The following is a 20,913-nucleotide window of genomic DNA, read 5'->3' on the forward strand; positions in this document are numbered from 1 at the left end:
CCTGGCTGGTTGCTTTTGTAGCTTGCAGGACCCACTGTTTGTTTACATTGTTGGTGACATTTATCCCCCAGCAGTGTCTTTTAGCCCTGTGGCTCTTAGCCAGCCAGGAGATGCAAAGCCACTTTCTCCATCACCACACATATTATTGATTGTTCATCCAAGCATCTTAATGGCACAAAACTTTCCAAAACAAAATAAAGTTAATTTTGGGCTGGAGAGATAGCTTAATGGTTAAGGCACTTGTCTGTAAAGCCAAGGGATCCAGGTTCAATTCCTCAAGACCCATGAAAAGCCAGATGTACAAGGTGGCTCATGTGTTTGGAGTGCATTTGCAGTGGCTGGAGGCCCTGGTGTGCTCATTCTGTCTCTACTTTATCTGCCTGTCTCTGCATCTCTCTCTCTTTCTCTCTCTCTCTCAAATAATTAAATAAATAAATAATTTTTTAAAGTTAATTTCCTGAACTTTCCTCTAGCGTCCTTAATTCTGTCACCTTTGACATCATGTTGACTCCTTCAGGAAGCCGTGTTAGGAAGACTGAACGCATGTCGGGAGGCGGTGTTGTGGGTGGCCGTTCCGCCTCTGATGGCATTAAACTTTCATGGATGTGTTTATATATTATACATGTCCAAGTCAGCAAGCCCGTGTTAGAAATAATCTGCAGACGCAATAAATTAATACTGTATTATTAATATTTGCTTACATGTTCAATAAATGGCTTCATTTGTGGTCAACCCCCCCCCACCCTGCCCCCATCGCAAGCTACCAAGTACCATTGTGCCCGGGCCCTCCTCCCTCAGGCTGGGAGAAATCTCCGTTTGCATAAAGATTCCCAGTCTTCAGCATTGTCTTTGTCTCCGTGTGGATTGTAAAGGTTGAGTGGTGAGGCCTTAAAGAATCCTCTTAAATAATTAACTGGAGTAAACAGAGTAACCTCTTGAAGAGTGAGGTTTTTTCCCCCCTTCCCCTTGGGAGCAAAATAGCAAATTCCTTAAGATAATAAGTTAGCTAGAAAGGGGCAGGCAGGCTTCTGGAAGGGCGCAGTGGGCATGGGAGGGGGTGGAGCCAGTTGCAGTCTCTGCTCTCTAGGAAGGGCCAGGGTGCTTTTTTAGATGCTGTTGGTGCCACAGTAGTTTCTTTCCTACTTTACTTTTCCATGTTCTCCTTCCTTCTTGACTTTTTTTTTTTTTTTTGAGTTTCTTTTTCTTTTCTTTTCTTTTCTTTTTTTTTTTGAGAGCGACAGACACAGAGAGAAAGACAGATCGAGGGAGAGAGAGAGAATGGGTGAGCCAGGGCTTCCAGCCTCTGCAAACGAACTCCAGATGCGTGCGCCCCCTTGTGCATCTGGCTAACGTGGGACCTGGGGAACCGAGCCTCGAACCGGGGTCCTTAGGCTTCACAGGCAAGCGCTTAACCACTAAGCCATCTCTCCAGCCCTTTCTTCTGAGTTTCTTGAGGTAGGATCTGGCTCTCTATCCCAGGCTGACCTGGAATTCACCATATAGTCTCAGGGTGGCCTCAAACTCAGGCTCCTGCATCTACCTCCCGAATGCTGGGATTAACGGCATGGTTCACCATGTCCAGATATACATCCATCCATCCTTCCCCCCTCCCTCCCTCCTCCTCCTCCTCTTCTTCCTCCTCTTCCTTCTTCTCTCTCTCTCTCCTTCTTTCTTTCTTTCTTTCTTTCTTTCTTTCTTTCTTTCTTTCTTTCTTTCTTTCTTTCTTGTTTAATGCTTATTAGTCTTGTCCTATCTTAAAAATGGCCTATTTTTCAAATTGACACTTTAAAAATTATACATATTCATGCATCACAATGTGGTGCTTCTATACATGGATTTATTGTATAGCATATACATATACATTTCAACAGAAACTTGTGTGTGTGTGTCGTCAAGAATATAGCAATAATATCTGTAAACTGGGCTGGAGAAATGGTTTAGTAGTTAAGGTGCTTGCCTGCAAAGCCAAAGGACCTAGGTTTGCTTCCCCAATATCCACGTAAATCCAGATGCACAAGGTGGCACATATGTCTGGAGGTCATTTGCTGTACCTACAGACCCTGGCATGCCTATTCTCTCTCTGTATATATCTGCCTCTTCTTGTCTTTCTTTCTTTCAGATAAATAATATATTTAAAAAGATCTGTAAATGATCACCCTCAACATAGATCTTACATATGTCCTTGTTTTTCATTTACTGCAAACACTCCCATCTTTAAAATTCTGTCTGATAACCCTGAACTCCAGTTTATTTCTACTTATTATAGAATCTATTCTGAATTCATCTATGCACAAAATTTTTGGAGTTCTTGAGAAATAGAAAAGCAGAATTAGGGGGTGGCAGAGATGATTAAGCTGCATTCTCTGCTCTCAAGGACTGTGGGTACAAGTGGATAGACAGCTGATGGGCTATTGTCATGGCAAAAGAATAGGAGTGTACCCAAGGGGTATCCGTGCAGACATGAGTGACACTTTCCGAAGGACACAGTGTCTGATGAGTCTTAAAAAATGAACAGAGGGCTAGAGAGATGGCGTAGTGGTTAAGGTATTTGCCTGCAAAGCCTAAGGATCCAGGTTTGATACCCCAGTACCTATGTAAAGCCAGATACACACAGAGGCACGTGCATCTGGACTTTGTTTTCAGTAGCTGAAGGCCCTAGATCACCTATTCTATCTCTCTGTCTGTTTCTCTTCTCTCCCTGCTTGCAAATAAATAAATTGATTTAAAAAAATGAGCAGAACTTGGCTGAGCTGAGCGTCCAAGGCATGGAGGTCAGTGTAAAGCCAGGACATGGAACCACAGCAACTTCTCTTGTCCTTGGAACCTTTGTGGCCAAAGAGTTTATAATCGTCTGTCTAGTCTCCGCGTTTAGACTGACTTCAAGCCATCTGAGGGAGTAATTAAGTGAGATAAGACACACATCTCAGGTAGGGGACGGCTTCTGAAAATGTTCTTATCATTACTAAGCCTGGGTAACTGTGTGTAAAAAAGTGTTTTTTTCCAATGAGTCCTTAGCTATTATTTCTTTTTTAAAACTTATTTTAAAATGTTATTTATTTATGTGTAAGAGTGTGGGGAGGCAGGGGGAATGGGCATGCCAGAGCCTCTAGCTATTGCAAATGAACTCCAGCTTATGTGGGTACTGGGAAATCAAACCTGGGTTCTTTAGGCTTCACAGGAAAGTGCCATAACCACAAAGCCATCTCTCTAGCTCTCTCTTTTTTTTTTTTTTTGCCTTTAAAGATATTTTTATTTATCTATTTGTAAGGAGAGAGAGAGAGTGAACTTGGATACATCAGGACCTCCAAATGCTGCAAACTCCAGATGCATGCACCACTGTGTATGTGGCTTTACATGGGTACTGGGGAATCGAACCCAGATCATTAGACTTTTCAAGCAAGTGGCATAACAACTAAGCCATCTGTCCAGTCCTTTACACTTTTTTTTAATGAGAAGAATAGCCTTATTTTAAATATGAATCCAATGGAAAAAAGTAAAAAGAATAAATATAAATATTGTCACTGCACTTTTCATCTAAAATTTATTTATTTATTTATTTATTTTGTTTTTTGAGGTAGGGTCTGGTTTAGTAGTTAAGGTGCTTGCCTGCAAAGCCAAAGGACCTAGGTTTGCTTCCCCAATATCCATGTAAAGGACCTAGGTCCTTTGGCTTTGCAGGCAAGCACCTTAACTACTAAACCAGACCCTACCTCACTCTAGCTCAGGCTGACCTGGAATTCACTATGTAGTCTCAGGGTGGCCTTGAACTCATGGTGATCCTCCTACCTCTGCCTCCCGAGTGCTGGGATTAAAGTCGTGTGCCACCATGCCCGGCACTATTTATTTATTTACTTATGAGAGGATAAACAGAGAGAGAGAGAGAGAATGGGCTTACCAGGGCCTTCTGTCCCTGCAAATGAACTCCAAACATATGTGCTACTTTGTGCATCTGGCTTTATATGGGTAGTGGGGAATCAAACCCAGGCTTCAGGCTTTGCAACCAAATGTCTTTTTAACCACTGAACCATCTCTCCAGACCTTGTTTTTTTTTTTTTTTATTAATTGTGAACTTTACTGTATGAACATATCACATGATGGTCATTTTCCCATCAGGTTATACTGTCTTTATTTTTTAAAAGTTAAATTTAATTAAAAAAAAACAAAAAGTTAAATTTAATTTATTTATTTGCGTGTGTGTGTGTGTGTGTGTGTGTGTGTGTGTGCATTTTACAGCTGACTGCCCATCAGGCCTTATGTGGATGGCTGGGGACTTGAACCTGGGCCAGCAGGCTTTGCAAGCAAGTTCCTTTAGCCACTGAGCCATTTCCTCAGCCCCTGGGATATGCTCCTATATTCCCTGCCCTCCGCTCCCATCCCATTGAAGGCCTGTCTAGTCAGCCTCAGGCGATGGACTGAACTTCCAAGCCAGGCACAGGTTGTGGGAGGAAGGTACTTATTGAAGCTTACAGACCCAGGGGACGTTCCATCATGTGGAAGAAGTTGGCCCTGTTTCACAGGTCCATGGGGAAAACAGTCCCCACCAGCACAAGCAGATGCCCTCCAGGAACTCCAGACGAAGCTCTAGCACTTTGCATCTCTTTGGCTGGAAATTTCAGATCTGCCCTCATATCTTAGAGGGGGGCTCTAGGATCTGACCACAGGGACACCTCCTCCAGCCAGACTAGAGATCTAAATTACAAGCTTTAATAAACTCTGGAATGTAGTGGAGTACATCCATTCAAACTACCATTGGGCCCTTTACCCATCTTGTGTCACCTCTAGTAACAGGCAAGGCAGGAAGTAAGCCCAGGAAGCTAGAATGAAAACTCAAGGAAAGGGCTGGGAAGATGGCCTAGTGGTTAAGGCATTTGCCTGAAAAGCACAAAGGACCCAGGTTTGATTCCCCAGGAACCACGTAAACCAGATGCACAAGGTGGCGCATACGTCTGGAGTTCGTTTGCAGTGGTTGGAGGCCCTGTTGTGTCCATTCTCTGTTTCTCACTCACTCCCTCTTTGTGCCTCTCTAAAATAAAATAAAATAAAACTCAAGGGAAAAGTGACGGGAGGCACGGGTTACACAGAGGTCCCAGACTTCCTGTTAGAAGGCCTCTGTGTCACTAGGGTGGCCATAGTAACTTTCTTAGGAGCTGTCTTAAGCATTTCCTCCTTAACCAAAGGTCTCTGAGTGAGGCAGGATGGAGGCTGAGCCAGAGTGGAAAGTTGTTGGGGCTGGAATTCTGTGCAGTTTGCCCTTGTAATATATTGATTTCAATTTATTTATTTGAGTGAGAGGGAGAGAGGTAGATAGAGAATGGCTATGCCAGGGCCTCTAACCACTGAAACAAAACTCCAGATGTACCCACCACCTTGTGCATCTGGCTTGCATGAGCACTGAGGAATCCAAACTGGGTCCTTAGGTTTCCCAGGCAATAGCCTAAACTGCTAAGCCATCTCTTTAGCCTATATATATATTGAAGAAAAAAATACATATTTTATAATTTTTAACTTGTTTTCTAAGCATTTCTATCAATGACCATAGGTTCTCTCCCCCTCAGTTTAAATATGAAGCCAAAAGACACATGACGCCTCCCCCCCCACCCAACCCAAGGTAAGGTCTCACCCTCTAACCCAAGCTGACCTGAAATTCACTATGTAGTCTCAAGGTGGCCTTAAACTCACAGAAACTCACCTACCTTTGCCTCTTGTGTGCACCACCATGCCTGGCTTCATTTTTAAGCAATACGTTCTTAAGTCTTTATTTCACTTTAAGCAATTGGATGATCATCAAGACTGCATCATTAAAATTGATGGGAGATGCAGGTATATAATTTTTCATATAAATTTCTGCTGATTTTCATCAGGTTCCATGTCACCTGTTCATTTATATCAGATCTCCCAAGCCCACTGAAAATTAGCGAGAGGAATGTGTGAAAAGACAGAAATAGTATCCAACCCTTGGTGAATGTCTCACTTAGTTGTGTGAGGAAGCTGGGGGAGGGGAGAAATAGTGATATTTCTTCTTCTGTGTGACCTCCTTGCTTCTTCAAGTTATTTCTATCTTTCCTAGATAGTGTCCCCTCCCCCTGCCCAGCTGATGGAGACTGTAGCGAGCAGTCAAGGACAACTCAGCTGTACTTCCCTAGCAGCTATACCCCAAGGGAAATAATGCTTTCACTTTTATTTGTTTGCAAGCAGAGAGAGAGAGAAAGAGAGGAAACAGACAGGATGGGAGTGCCAGGGCCTTCAGCACTGCAAATGAACTCCAGATGCATGTGCCACTCTGCACATCTGACTTTACATGGGCACTTGGGAATCAAACCAGGCTCATCAGGCTTTGCAGGCAAGTCCCTTAGCCACTGAGCCATCTCTCAAGCCCAATAATGTATTTGTTTTTCTTTGCCAAAATCCGTTTTATTCATCATGAATGTAAGACTTTGATCCCACCTCAAAATCGCTGGCATGTGTCTGACTATAGCTTAGTATTACTGTCAGGAACACAGCAAAGTTGGAGGCAGAATTCACTAATGCCAGTGCCATTGGGAGCAAGTATACACATGGAGAGAGAGACAGGGTGGATCTGTTAAAGAGGTGGGAACCCAGGAAGGTACATGATCTTGCTGCGAGTCAGGATTGTAATGGAACTAGTTTGTAGCATGTTGCGGTCAACAACTTGTTGCTGGGACCACCGTCCGACCAGACACAGTTTGTGGAAGGAAGGGGTTTACTTCAGGCTTACAGAGTCCAGGGGAAACTCCATCAGTGGTGCAAGAAGCCACTTACTTCCACAGATCCATGCAGAGAGAGAGATGGCTGCAGCGAGCTTTAAACACCAGCACCAGCAAGCACGAACAGTCAGAGCTCAAACTGCTCTCAACACATTTAGTAAGGGCTGGACCGAAGATCTGTTCCCGAACACACCTTAGGGCTGGACTCCTATTTGCCCTCAGTGACACGCCTCCTTGTGGCAGGATCTGCCTGTTAGGGGCTCATGTAGGCAAATTTGAATGGGCTGGAGAGATTGCTCAGTGATTAAGGCCTTCGAAGCCTAAGGACCCAGGTTCAATACCCTAGTATCTATGAAAGACAGATGCACAAGGGGGTACATGCATCTGGAGTTCATTTGCAGAGGCTAGAGGTCCTGGTGTGTCCATTCTCTCTATCTGCCTCTTTCTCTCGCTCAAAATAAATAAAGAAAATGTTATTTATTTATTTTATTTTTTTAAGTATTATTTATTTATTTATTTATTTGAGAGAGACAGACACAGAGAGAAAGACAGATAGAGGAAGAGAGAGAGAATGGGCGCGCCAGGGCTTCCAGCCTCTGCAAACGAACTCCAGATGCGTGCGCCCCCTGGTGCATCTGGCTAACGTGGGACCTGGGGAACTGAGCCTCGAACCGGGGTCCTTAGGCTTCATAGGCAAGCGCTTAACCACTAAGCCATCTCTCCAGCCCTATTTTAATTTTTTATTGACAACTTCCATAATTATAGATAATAAACCATGGTAATCCCTCCCCCCACTTTCTCCTTCACAAGTACACTCTCCATCACATCCCCTCCCCCTCTCAGCAAGTCTCTCTCTTTTAAATTTTTTGTTTATTTTTATTTATTTATTTGAGAGCGGCAGGCAGAGACAGAAAGAGGCAGATAGAAAGAGAGAGAATGGGTGCACCAGGGCCTCCAGTCAGTGCAAACGAACTCCAGCTTCATGCACCCCCTTGTGCATCTGGCCTATGTGGGACCTGGGGAATTGAGCCTTGAACCTGGGTCCTTAGGCTTCACAGGCAAGCACTTATCTGCTAAGCCATCTTTCCAGCCCCTCTCTTTTTTTGATGTCATCATCTTTTCCTCCTATTACGATGGTCGTGTGGAGATAGGAAAATGTTTTATAAACAATGGCTGGGTTTATGGGGCCATACATTCAAACTACCACATAGAGGTTCCAGAGTCTGGGCCATGTCTAGCTCTTCCCAAGTCTCCTTCCAGGAGCATTATCACAGGATCTCCAAATGAACAACAAGTACCTTGGAAATTGGGAACTAACACACATCAGGTCTCTGGCCCCAGCTGGGCCTCCAGGGAATTATTTACTAAACATTTGCCTGCATGTCACCATGTCACCATCTAAGGGAATTCAGACTCAACTTTTTTTTTTCAAGGTAGGGTCTCACTGTAGCCCAGGCTGACCTGGAATTCACTATGGAGTCCCAGGGTGTCCTCAAATTCACGGCAATCCTCCCACCTCTGCCTCCCGAGTGCTGGGATTAAAGGCGTGCGCCACCACACCCGGCCGACTCAACTTTTATTAGTGGTGTATGAACCAAACTAAATCCATTTGCTTTCTCTTTCTTTCTTTCTTTCTTTTTGTTCAAGGTGGGGTCTCACTCTAGACCAGGCTAACCTAAAACCCACTATGGAGTCTTAGGCTGGCCTCAAATTCACTAAGATACTCCTATCTCAGTCTCCTGACCATTTGCTTTTAAGTCCTTCTCTGAGTCCCCAAGTTCGAGACCCTCTCTGGGGAGTAGACTTCCAGTAGCAATGTGCCAAATTTGAATTTTAGCTCCTTCTTTGTATTTTTTCCTCTTCTCCCTTGACTTTTGAAAGAAAAACCCAGTAAGGTGGTCCTGCCAAATTACTAGGAAGGGAACAGGCTCAAAAAAAAAAAAAAAAAAAAAAGAAGAAAAAGAAAAAAAAGAAAAAGAAAAAACAACTTGCCCACAGGTGTTTTGGTAACTCTACCTTCTCGTAGTTGAAACGCCTCAGCCCACCTAGATTGTTAACACCTGTGAAATTGTTCAATAAAACCATCCCAGAAGCCCCGTTCTGTCTCTCCAAAGTGCAGTCTGTTACATTTCTTGTCAATGAGACAGCACATGATTCATCTGGAGGGCCGTGCAAAATGTTCGTGAATAACAAATGAAAATTTAGTTCAAACCTTCCTGATGGATCTCAGCGTGCTTACCAGGTTTATAGATGTGTTTCATGGGAATGCGCTTTACAAGTTGCATTTATGAGTGGTTGATGCTGTGAATAAAGGTATCATATATGTTTGCATGTATGTGTATATATATATATATATATATATATATATATATATATATATATATATATATAATTTATTTATTTGCAAGCAGAGAAAGATAGAAGAGAGGCAGACAGAAAATGCGAGTGTCAGGGCTTCCAACCAGTGTATGCACCACTTTGTGCATCTGGCTTTATGTGAGTACTAGGGAATTGAACCCAGGCTTTGCAGGCAAGCTCCTTAACCATTGAGCCATCTCTCCAGCCCTGCATTATATTTTGTTATTGTATAAATGAAGAAAACAGGAGAAAATGATTCTCAGAAAAGGCTATTATTCCACATTCTTGCAAGTTGAAATTTCGTGTTTTTTTTTTTTAAATTATTTATTTATTTATTTGAGAGCGGCAGACACAGAGAGAAAGACAGATAGAGGGAGAGAGAGAGAATGGGCGCGCCAGGGCTTCCAGCCTCTGCAAACGAACTCCAGATGCGTGCGCCCCCTTGTGCATCTGGCTAACCTGGGACCTGGGGAACCGAGCCTCGAACCAGGGTCCTTAGGCTTCACAGGCAAGCGCTTAACCGCTAAGCCATCTCTCCAGCCCAAATTTCGTGTTTTTTTTAAAAAAATGAAATGATATGTCTAGCATGAGATACTGTGGAATAAAATAATTATAATTGTATTTTTTTCTTTTATTGAAGTGATTTACAGCTATTATTGCAAAATCTTAAAAAACAAAGTCCACGTTCCTGAACTGAGATCCACAGACCTCAAGAGGTCGTCGGTACAATTCAGGATGTCAGTGAACGTAAATGTGAAAAACACCTGCATTATTTTCACTCACTCCTGACTGACATATGGTTTTTCCTTCAGCTATGAGTATAAGAAATGACTAGATGTCATATTGGCAGTACCTGTCTTTATTACCAAGAGAAATCACATATATTTTCCTATCAAATTATAGTTATTTTAGATATCTGAAAACATTGTTTATATTCATTACCTCTTCAAAATTATAGTAATTATTAGATCGACTGCTAGGTTTTGTTTTTTAAAAGCACATATATTAGTACATCACATACTTGACTTTTATATATTTTGATAACTATAATTCCATATAATTGCTTTTCTTTGTAGTTCCTATATATTTTAGTTTATGCATATAAAATATTATCATAAAAAGGGGCCCATAGGCTTCAAATGTCTAAAGTATTAGGATCTAAGGTCCTAAAAAAAAACCTCTCTGTCCAAAAATTGACCCTAAAGCTGGGTATGGTGGAGCATGCTTTTAATCCTAGGACTCGGGAAGCAGAGGTAGGAATATCACTGTGAGTTTGAGGCCAGCCTGAGACTACATAGTGAATTCCAGGTGAGCCTGGGCTTAGAGCGAGACCCTATCTTGAAAAAAAAAAAAAAAAAGTCTTTTAATAGTCTCAAAAGCAATGCCTAGGTCTCAACAGCTACATGAATATACTTGGAACTCAAAATATGACCCATGAAACAATGACTTGAGTCTCATGTGAGAACTTGATAGAAATACAGTATTTCAGGTCTTATCCCACATTTTCCTGTTTTTTGTTGTTGTTATTGTTGTTGTTTTGGTTTTTTGAGGTAGGGTCTTGCTCTAGCTCAGGCTGTCTTGGCACTCACTATGTAGTCTCTGGCTGGCCTTGAATTCACAGGAACTCACAGCAATCAATCCTCTTACCTTGGCCTCCCCAGTGCCGGGATTAACGGCATGAGCCCCTTCAATGCCTTCGATGCCCTCCTCTCCCTCCCCATCCATCATCAAAGGGGTGGGAAACACTAATCTGGACCCAAACAGCAATGGTACCATAAAATTCTACTTCCTAAAAGGCAGACCAAATGGCTGAACCTTCACCAGGCCCTTACAGGAAACACCTGAACCACAAGACACTGGAGAGGGTAGGGTCAAGTCTAACCTAAATCTTCTACATCTTCCCTCCCTTTTTCTCCCTCCCACTCTCCCTCTCTCTCGTCTCTCTAACTCTTGTATATTAGTTATCTTTTTCCCTCATTTTCTCAGGGGGCACTGACCTGTAACTCCCAGTACCAGCATGGGGCTATCACCCACAATGAGCTTTTGATCAGAAAGACCTACAAGGTTTCCTAAAAGAATGACAGATTTCTGTCAGAGTACTTGATGACCCACCAAAGGTCAAAGGTAAGACCCTATTGCTGAAGACACCATATGCAGCGGAAACGTAAAATGGAACAGCATGGCTGGAAGCCAGGAGAGAGAGCCATGGTGAGGAACCAACTGCTCTTGATTTGGCTAACTGATCCCCTCAGTGGTACGGGACCCATAGCTGGAGCTGGGAAACAAGTCAGAACCATACCCAAACATAAGCCCACTCTCCAATCAATCATGGGCTACAAGAGGGCCTAGACCTATTAAACTCTCTATAAAAAAAAGGAAGGGTTATCTCATTTGTACTTGTGCTAACTTACTCTCTGTTGGAGAATCTGCTTCTCTTTTTCAGATAGATGCAGATCCTAAGGAAAGAGCCACCCCATCATACCTCAAAAGGGCCCCAGCTGAAACTAAGGAAAATTGGCGAAACAAGCAAAGATGCTGTTTTCCTGATGAACTGGATACCAGCACAAGGGGGAAGGAGACCAACACAGAGAAAAATCAACTCCTACCAAATCAGAGAGCCAGAGCCCCAGAGGCCCCCAACACCTCATCACTGAAGCAAGACCAAAAATGAACCCAACATGACTCAGGGAAAGAGCCTAATAATGGTACCAAACTGACTGTATTTGCTGAATACAAAACTAATCAAACATTAAAAAAAAAATTAAAAAAGGCATGAGCCACCTCACCCTGCTGCAATTTGCACTTGAAGAGGATCCCAGGGGATTTGGAATAAACTGTGAGATCCTTAATGCTCTTTGTCTGTATTTGGAATCATGTAGTGAACACGTAGAGAGGTTTAACTGAGGAGGATAGAGCCACCCTGAACGTGGATGACACCACACTATGTGTAGGGATGCTGGACTGAATAAAAAGGAGAAATGGCTCAGGGTCTAAGGCGCTTGCCTGCAAAGCCTAAAGGCCCTGGTTTGATTGCCCAGTACCTGGGTAAAGCAAGATGCTGCACTGGGAACAAGCATCTGAATTCATTTGCAGAGGCTAGAGGCCCTTTGGCTCCTCCCTCCTGTTTTCTCTTTTTCTCTCTCCTTGCAAATAAACAAATAAAATTTCTTCTTTTCTTTTAAAAAATATTTTATTCATTTATTTATTTGACAGAAGGAGAGAAAATGAGCACACCAGGGCCTCCAGCCACTGCAAACAAACTCCAGACACGTGCGCCCCCTTGTGCATCTGGCTTACATGTGTCCTAGGGAATCAAACCGTGGTCCTTTGGCTTTGCAGGCAAGTGCCTTAACTGCTAAGCTATCTGTCCAGCCCCCTTTCTTTCTTTGTTTTTTTTTTTTCAAGGTAGGGTCTCACTCTAGCCCAGGCTGACCTGGAATTCACCATGTAGTTTCAAGGGTGACCTTGAACTCACAGAGATCCTCCTACCTCTGCCTCCAGGGTGCGGGGATTAAAGGCATGTGCCACCATGCCCAGTTTAAATAAAATATTTTTTAATTAAAAAAAAAAAGAAAGAAAGAAAAGGAAGAAGAAAGAAAGCCAGCTAAGCACCAACATTAACCTCTCTCTGCTTTCTGACTACCTCAGTCTCTTGTCATCACAATTCACCTACCATAACAGACTGATGCCCTGAAATTGTGAGGCAAATTAAACCCATCCTTCCTCATGTTGCTTTTTATCAGGTATATTGTCACAGCAACAAGAAAACTAATGCACTGTCTTAGCTTTCCGTTCTACATCCTACCAACCATACTACTTCCTTCTTCCCACCAACCTGAGCATCCAGATGATCAAGAGCAATGATAAATCCCAGGAACCAGGAAGCTATGCCAAAGTCAGATATAATCCCTAATTTAAATGCTTCAAGTCTCATGAAAGAGAGCATGGCTCTTTTGAGAAATCTACAGCCCAGAAGAGTTAAAAGAAAAAAGAAAGAAAAAAAAATTCAAGCTGGGGAAAAGAAATCATGACTGAAAATTTTGTCACATTTTCTCATGCTTAATTTGGTCATTCCTTTGTATGAAATAAACTCATTCTGTTTGGTGCTACCTCAATGGAGTGAAATCAGCAGCATCGTTCTTTTACTCAGAGAACTATTCATAGATTTCTGTTCTCAAACACGTTATTTATACATACTCTGCCTAAAAGTAGGTTTTGCAGTTATTTAGAACCATGTATCATATAGAGTACTTTCGACTTTGAGCAAAGTAAAATGCATTTGGATTCACTAATATAATGTCTGAGGAGAACCGCAAAGTGAGAAGATAGAGAGAAAACAGTGAAACATAAGAAAAGGTATTAGGATCCAGTGAATACTTATAAATTGCCAACTGTCAGAATTCTGTGTGAGGTAGATGCCTCGGAAATTACTTGCAAACTACAATACTGTGGTTTGATCATCTAAATTTTATTAATAGTCTAAGGCTTGTGATCTCTGCCCACTGTAATCCTATCTTTATTTAAAATTCTAATATGTTTCCCATCATAATTTTTACATTGATATTGAGTTTTTCCACACCCCTTACATTTTTCGTATGAGGTCCTAGTCTGGAACAATTGACCATAAAAGTCAGAGATGAGAAAATACTTACAATTAGAGTAATTTCTTTTTTTAAATAAAATTTTAATATTTTTATTTTATCTATGTTCAAGCAGAGAGAGAATGAGAACAGGCGTGTCAGGGCCTCTAGCCACTGCAAACACACTCCAGATGCATGGGCCACTTTGTGCTTTATGTGGGTACTGGAGAGCAGAACCCCGGTTGTTAGGCTTTGCAGGCACACGCCTTAAATGCTAAGCCATCTCTCCTGCCCCAATTAGAATAATTTCTAGAAACAACAAAAGGTGTTTATCATTGCTAAGCAATTGTCTTGATCCTAAAACATGATCCACAGCAGTAGGATAAGTTTAAAACAATCATATTACTTGTGTCTTGCTGTATATATATTCACTGCTCATAAATATAGCGAGGGCTGTCATATGAACCACATTTACAGTCAAGAAGCAAAAAAAAAAAAGTAATTACTCTACTTAATCAATAGGTAAACTGAGGTCTGCATCATGAATTTGTAGACTCTTGGTTTCTCCAAACTTCTTCCAAATGGAATGTTTCCGTGAAAGGTAACTGCGCTGTCAAGTAAGAAGGTGAGTTTTATGTTTGTACATCGTGTGAAATGCTGCTGTCATCAAAGTGAGTCACCAAGATCCCCAAAGCTACTAAATAGCTTAGAAGAATTGGAAAATCTGGTCTTGGTGTTGACAGCTTCACGTCGCTGGGATGAACATCCAAAACCAGGTACTGTTTGTGGGAGGAAAGGCTTTATTTCAGGCTCCCAGGTGCAGGGGGAAGGTCCCTCGGTGGTGGGAGATGATTCACCCAAGCAGAGACCCCATCACCAGCCGGCGAACAGTGAACGCAAATGGACGGCTCTGCGCGCCTTTGGGCTGGAAATCAGACCCGCCCCAAGTCCACGTCAGGGCTGAACCCCAGGATCAGCCCCCCTGTGACACCTCCTCCAGCCAGGCAGCTGGAGACCCAAGGAATAATCCATGTGAGCTGAGTTACCACGCCAGCCTTCCTTTCATTTTTCTCACTGTAGCTACTGGAAAGTATAAAAATGCTTACGTGTGGTTTGCCTTTGTGGTTACAATGTTTTGTTTGTTTTGTTTTTGAGGTGTGTGTCGGGGGGGGGGGGCTTCTCAGTGAGTTGCCCTGGCTGGCCTCGAATTCCTAGGCTTAAGTGACCCTCCTGCCTCAGCTTATAACTGAGGTTGTTACCTGAGTCTAGCTGGGGACACACAATCAAACCACCACCCTTGGATTCAAATTAATGAAATTTTACAGTATCAAAGACAGTATCTCCCTAGGGCAGTTTCATGTTAAGAACTTCTATAATCACCTCAGAGGGCATTGTTAAGAGGAAGTCTACACTGCATGGTGGAAAAATGCATTCTACCAGTATTACTTTGTGGGCAGGAGGAGTTTTAGGCAAGGTCTCACTCTAGCCCAGGCTGACCTGGAACTCACTCTCTATCCCAGGCTGGCCTCGAACTCACGGCAATCTTTCTACCTCTGCCTCCAGACTGCTGGGATTAGAGGCGTGTGCCACCCACTGCTCCTAGTTTTCTACCAACATTTTTTGAAAACAAAATGTGGCGTGCAATAGAAAGAGGTCCATCACAGGACAGATAAAGTCAAACCCCCATCCCCAGATAACACAAATACCCCAAACATAGCTGAATAAAAATTGGTATCACACCCACTAGTTCCTGAAAATACAGGAAACAAATAAAAGAAGACACTGGCACCAAAGCTAGGATGTTTGCCTTTAAGCACAGAGTTACAGGGCTGGAGAGGTGGCTTAGCGGTTAAGTGCTCGCCTGTGAAGCCTAAGGACCCACCCCGGTTCAAGGCTCGGTTCCCCAGGTCCCACGTTAGCCAGATGCACAAGGGGGCGCACGCGTCTGGAGTTCGTTTGCAGAGGCTGGAAGCCCTGGCGCGCCCATTCTCTCTCTCTCCCTCTATCTGTCTTTCTTTCTGTGTCTGTCGCTCTCAAAAAAAAAAAAAAGAACAGAGTTACAGATGCAGAAGGTGGCACATGTTACTGGAGTTCATTTGTAGTGGCTAGAGGTCCTGGCATGTCCGTTATCTCTCTCTTTCTGCCCCCCCCCCTTGTAGGTCAATAAATAAATATATATATTTTTACAGACACATCAGGCTGGTTCAGGTCAAGAGAAGCTTATTTCTGGAATCAATTGGAAGTCATAAAGAGGGTGGCTAATTTTAAAATATGCTATGAGATAAGACACCAAGTAGTTATTTACAAAAGTACTATAAAATGTAATGCAAATATTTTACACTGATGATATGCTGATAACATTCTGGATATAGTATATATATATGTTATATACATAAAATATTAAATTTAATTTCTTCTAATTTTTGTGTTGTTGTTTGTTTTTGTCAAGGTAAGGTCTAACTCTAGTCCAGGCTGACCTGGAACTCACTCTGCAGTCCCAGGGTGGCCTCGAACTCACAACGATCCTCCTACCTCTGCCTTCCAGGTTCTAGGATTAAAGACATGCACTACCACGCCAGCCTTCATTTGATTTTTCTCACTGTAGCTACTAGAAAGTATAAAAATGGTTATGTGTGGTTTGCCTTTGTGGTTTATGAGTTTTGTTTACTTTGCTTTGTTTTCAAGGTATGTGTGTGTGAGGGGGGGGTCTCACTGTGTTGCCCTAGTCGGCCTTGAATACCTGTGCTCAAGTGATCCTCCTGCCTCAGCCTCTCAAGCAGCTGGGACCACAGTCCGCACTGAGCCTGGGTTCTACCAGATTTCTACTGGACAACACAGCGCTAGAGATCCTGGTACTGAAGTGGCCATCAGGGAGGGAATTCTCCTCATGTGAAACAGAGACTCAGGAGGTGAAAGGGCACAGACAGTTCCCTTCAGAAAGGAGTGTGGGTCTGACAGAACACACAGCAGACACTGTACCCCAAGCACCCTCCTTCCTTCTTTCTTTTTCTTGGGTTTCCCCCCTCATTTCTCCTTTCTGTCTTTCCTCTTTAATAGCTCAGCGGTTAAAGAAGCTTGCTTGCAAAGCCTGATGGTCCAAATTCACTTCCCCCATATATGTGCCCAGATGCACAAAGTGGTGCATGTGTCTGGAGTTCAGTTGTAATGGAAAGAGGCCCTGGCGTGCCAACTCTCTCTCTCTTTTTCTCTCTGCTCACAAATAAATAAATAAAATTTTTTAAAATGCAAATGGGTCAAGCATGAAGGCAAATAGTGATCAAGCTGTTACCATAGTACTTTCAGAAAATCAATAAATTAAATGACCAAATTCATTCATTCATTCATTGTATATGGGTATTAAACCCAGGGTCTTGTATGTGTCAAACAAACCTTCTACCAGTGAGCTACACTCCACAGCCCTCCTTTGAACTTTTCATTTTGAGACAGAATTTCACTCAGTTGCCCAGCTGGCCTTGGCCTTGTGATTCTCTCAACTCAACTTCCCAAGCAGCTAATGTTACAGGTTTGAACCACCAGGTCCAACTAAAATTTTTCAAATTACACACTTATTAGGCCAATCACAGAAAGAAAATCCCCAGCTGCAACCTAGGAATGCCACCACATATTTGCCATGGGCAGCCCGTGGCCCAGGCCTGGCTGGAGCACCCATCGGATCAGCTTCTCCACATCAGCGGTGACTCTCAGAGCTGAGGCGGCCATCGTTTATGTGCATGTCAAACAGATTGCATTTGTAACATTTAATGCCCACAATAACAATAATAAAACACGCTGGCATGTGCTCTCTGCAAACACTTTCTTCTGAAGATAGAGCCAGTGAAATGTTTTAGGAACTTTGACATTTATAGCTGTATTTATAATCTTTTTTTGGATCATTTCCTCACAGAGTCACATGTTTGTTTATTTTAAATTCTCTGGAGAAATAAAAATGTTTAAACATAACATAATAATATGATATGCATTTTATGAGCCCTTGCTCACCATCTAAGCAGAAGCAGAGAGTGTTTGTACATTGAATCCTGAGAGAGCATTCTATGTGAATGTCAGATTTCCTAGATTAAAAAAAAAGTAAAAACCCAGCAAGGTCCACAATAAAGGATTAGAGAGGAAAAAGGGGGGCTGGAGAGATGGCTCAGCAGTTACGGTGCTTGCCTGCAAAAGCCTAAGGACCTGAGTTCGATTCCCCAGTACCCATGTAAGCCAGATACACAAAGCACTGCATGTGTCTGGAGTTCATTTGCAGTGGCTGGAGGACCTGAAGTGTCCATTCTGTCTTTCTCTCTGCCTCTTCCTCTCTCTCTCAAATAAGTAAAAAAAAGAAAATATTTTTAAAAGTTTTGTAAGTATCAAAGTAGAAATCCAGAAGTTGCTAAGAGTTCAGCACTAAAACACTCAGCAAAGCTCAGGGAACATTGTGGAAGAGGGGCTGGAAAGAATGTAAGAGCCACAGAATGGAAGGGAACATCCAGGACCATGGCCCCCACCACAATCACTGACTGCTGTTCTCACAATTCATAGCCCACAACCCCATGGTGAGCACCAGCAAACCCACTGAGGAGGCCCTCAGTGGAATTGGGGGCAGGGAGGAGGGAAATGATGGTACCCACATGATGTGTCCATACAAAGTTTCTACTTAATTAAAAAAAAAAAAAACTTGTAATAATGTGTTCACAAGTCAAGGTGAGTAAGAACATTTTTCTCATTCTTATGTCGAACATTTCGTTACTAAGGCTAACACTAGTATCCTAGTGAATTTGTGACAGAAAACCGTTTTTTAAAATACTTTTTTAAATTTTATTTATTTAATTGCAAGCAGAGAGATAGAGAGAAGAGAGACAGACAGGATGGGTGTGCCAGGGCCTGCAGCTGCCGCAAACTCCAGATGCATGTACCACTTCATGCATCTGGCTTTACATGTGTACTGGGGAATTGAACCTGGGTCCTTTGGCTTGGCAGGCAAGCACCTTAATGGCTAAGCCATGTCTCCAGTCCCATAAAACTCTCAACAATGTATTTCTAGCTCTACAGGAATGTGATAACATGAACACTGAATTTCCCAAGAGGCTTTATTTGAAGCCTTGCTAAGACATGTCATGGATGCTATCCTTCGGTCTATTAATGGATGCAGCAAAGCAAATTAAAAGACTACATTGTGCTTGTTCACCCGACACATATTTATCGAGCAACTATTATATGCCAAAAACTGTGATAAATCAGAGAATGCAAATGACATCAGGACAGACAAGTTCCCTGCCCTGAGGTTGATCAGTCTTGTGCATCCTCGTGATAAATGCTATTTGATTTCTCAGTGTCACACTCTCTGTGTGACTGGACTTGATTTGATTTTGTTTTGCTTAGGATTTGTGCATCTGCGTTCATTACTGTGTTCATCACGTGGCTCTGGTCCCCTCTCAAAACTGACAGCCTTACAAGTACTCAGTAAACAAAAGTGATCCAAGCCCAGCGTTTTCTCTATTTACTTAAGTCTTCTGTTAAATTCATAATAAACTTCTGTGGTGTTTTAAACATTTCTTCTTAAATATATCCCTAGATAATTTATTCACCTGACTATGAATCCAATATTGAAATGAAATCTTCTCATTCTTTCTGATATATATGTAAAGCTGATTTTTTTGTATATTTGATGTAATAGGTCACCTAGTGGAAATCTCTTGTGAAATCTATTTACTTTTTCAACAGAATATTTCCTGTTTTTGTAACTTTGGTGTAGGTAATCACAATCCCAATAAATATTTCTTTCTTTTCTTCTGCCTATAACTGATTTCCCTTTGCATTATGTTATTTATTATATGGGTTACAAATTTCAGAATAATGTTAAATAATAGGGAACATTCTTTGGAATATTTTTCCTTTAAAGTGAGTGCTCTTAGAATTTTAATATTATACATACTATGTTGAGGTAAATAGTCTATATTAACTTAAGAAAGAAAATCTCATTCTTATTCCAGTCCTACTTAGCAAGTATTTTAGTAGAAATAGATATTTTAGTGGTTCAAATTAATTTCTGGTATACCTTAGGATGGTTATTCCAACTTTGATCTGGGACACATTGGTATGAAAATATATTAGTGAATTCTCAATGTTGAATTATTGTTGCATTGTTGATCCCAAGTCTCTTGAGAGCTCGTTGTATGATGCAATAGGCAGCTGGATTTTAGCATCTACACTGCTGAGATTGTTTGCTGTTTCTCTTTGTGCAAATTCCACCTTTTTTGGTGTTAGCATTTTCCCATTAATATTTGAATTAAACCTTTTGGCCACACATATCTTAACATCCTTGAAGAATGGACACAACCAGTTTATTCTTGAAATTCACAAAATTTGTGGTAAATTCTAGTAACTTTAAATTTGTTTTTTCAAATTGGTCTTGAAAAGGTACTTCATTTCTTATGCCATTTGCAGTCATGTGTGATAGGAATGAATAGTTCAAGGCTGAGGCGATAGCTCAGAGGTTAAAGGAACGTGCTTGAAAAGCTTGACAGCCTGGGTTCAGCTCCCCAGCAGCCAGGTAAAGTTAGGTGCACACAGTAGTCCATGCGTCTGGAGTTCATTTGCAGTGGCTAGAGGCCCTGGTGTGTCCATGTGCATTCTCTCTCTCTCAAATAAATAAAAAATTTAAAAAGGAATGTGGGTGATTTACTTTATCAAGACTCTCTATTTCTGCTTGCAAATAAAAATATTTCTTTTAAAAAGGGTTGAACAGATTGCTCAGTGGTGAAGGTGCTTGCCTGCCAAAGCCTAATGACCCAGGTTCAATTCCCCAGTACCCATACAAAGTCAGATGCACAAAGTGATGCACGCTGCGTCTGGAGTCAGTTTGTAGTGGCTGGTGCATTCATTCTCTCCCTATTCCTTCCCCTGCCCTTGCAGATAAATAAATAAAAATATCTTTCAAAAGACTTTCAAATCCAGTTCTAGGGAAACAGTGATAGACACTGTGGTCACTCATCCTTCATAAAAACAGGGAACCAGAGCCTAAAGAGAAAGCAACACTAAATCAGATCTCTAGCTTGCCCACCAAAGCTTGGGGAGCATCAGAGAAAAGGGGGCAAAAACATGTGAGAGCCTCAGGGTGGGTGGGAACAGCCCAAGACACCCTGTTCCCCCCATATCTGCAGAGACTGACTGAGGCATCTCAGTCCCCACAATGAATACCACTAACCCCCTGAAGAATTGGGGCTAGGGAGAGGGAGTTTTTATAAATAGATCAG

This window comes from Jaculus jaculus, chromosome 16, assembly GCF_020740685.1.
Source record: "Jaculus jaculus isolate mJacJac1 chromosome 16, mJacJac1.mat.Y.cur, whole genome shotgun sequence".
Classification (NCBI taxonomy): Eukaryota; Metazoa; Chordata; class Mammalia; order Rodentia; family Dipodidae; genus Jaculus; species Jaculus jaculus.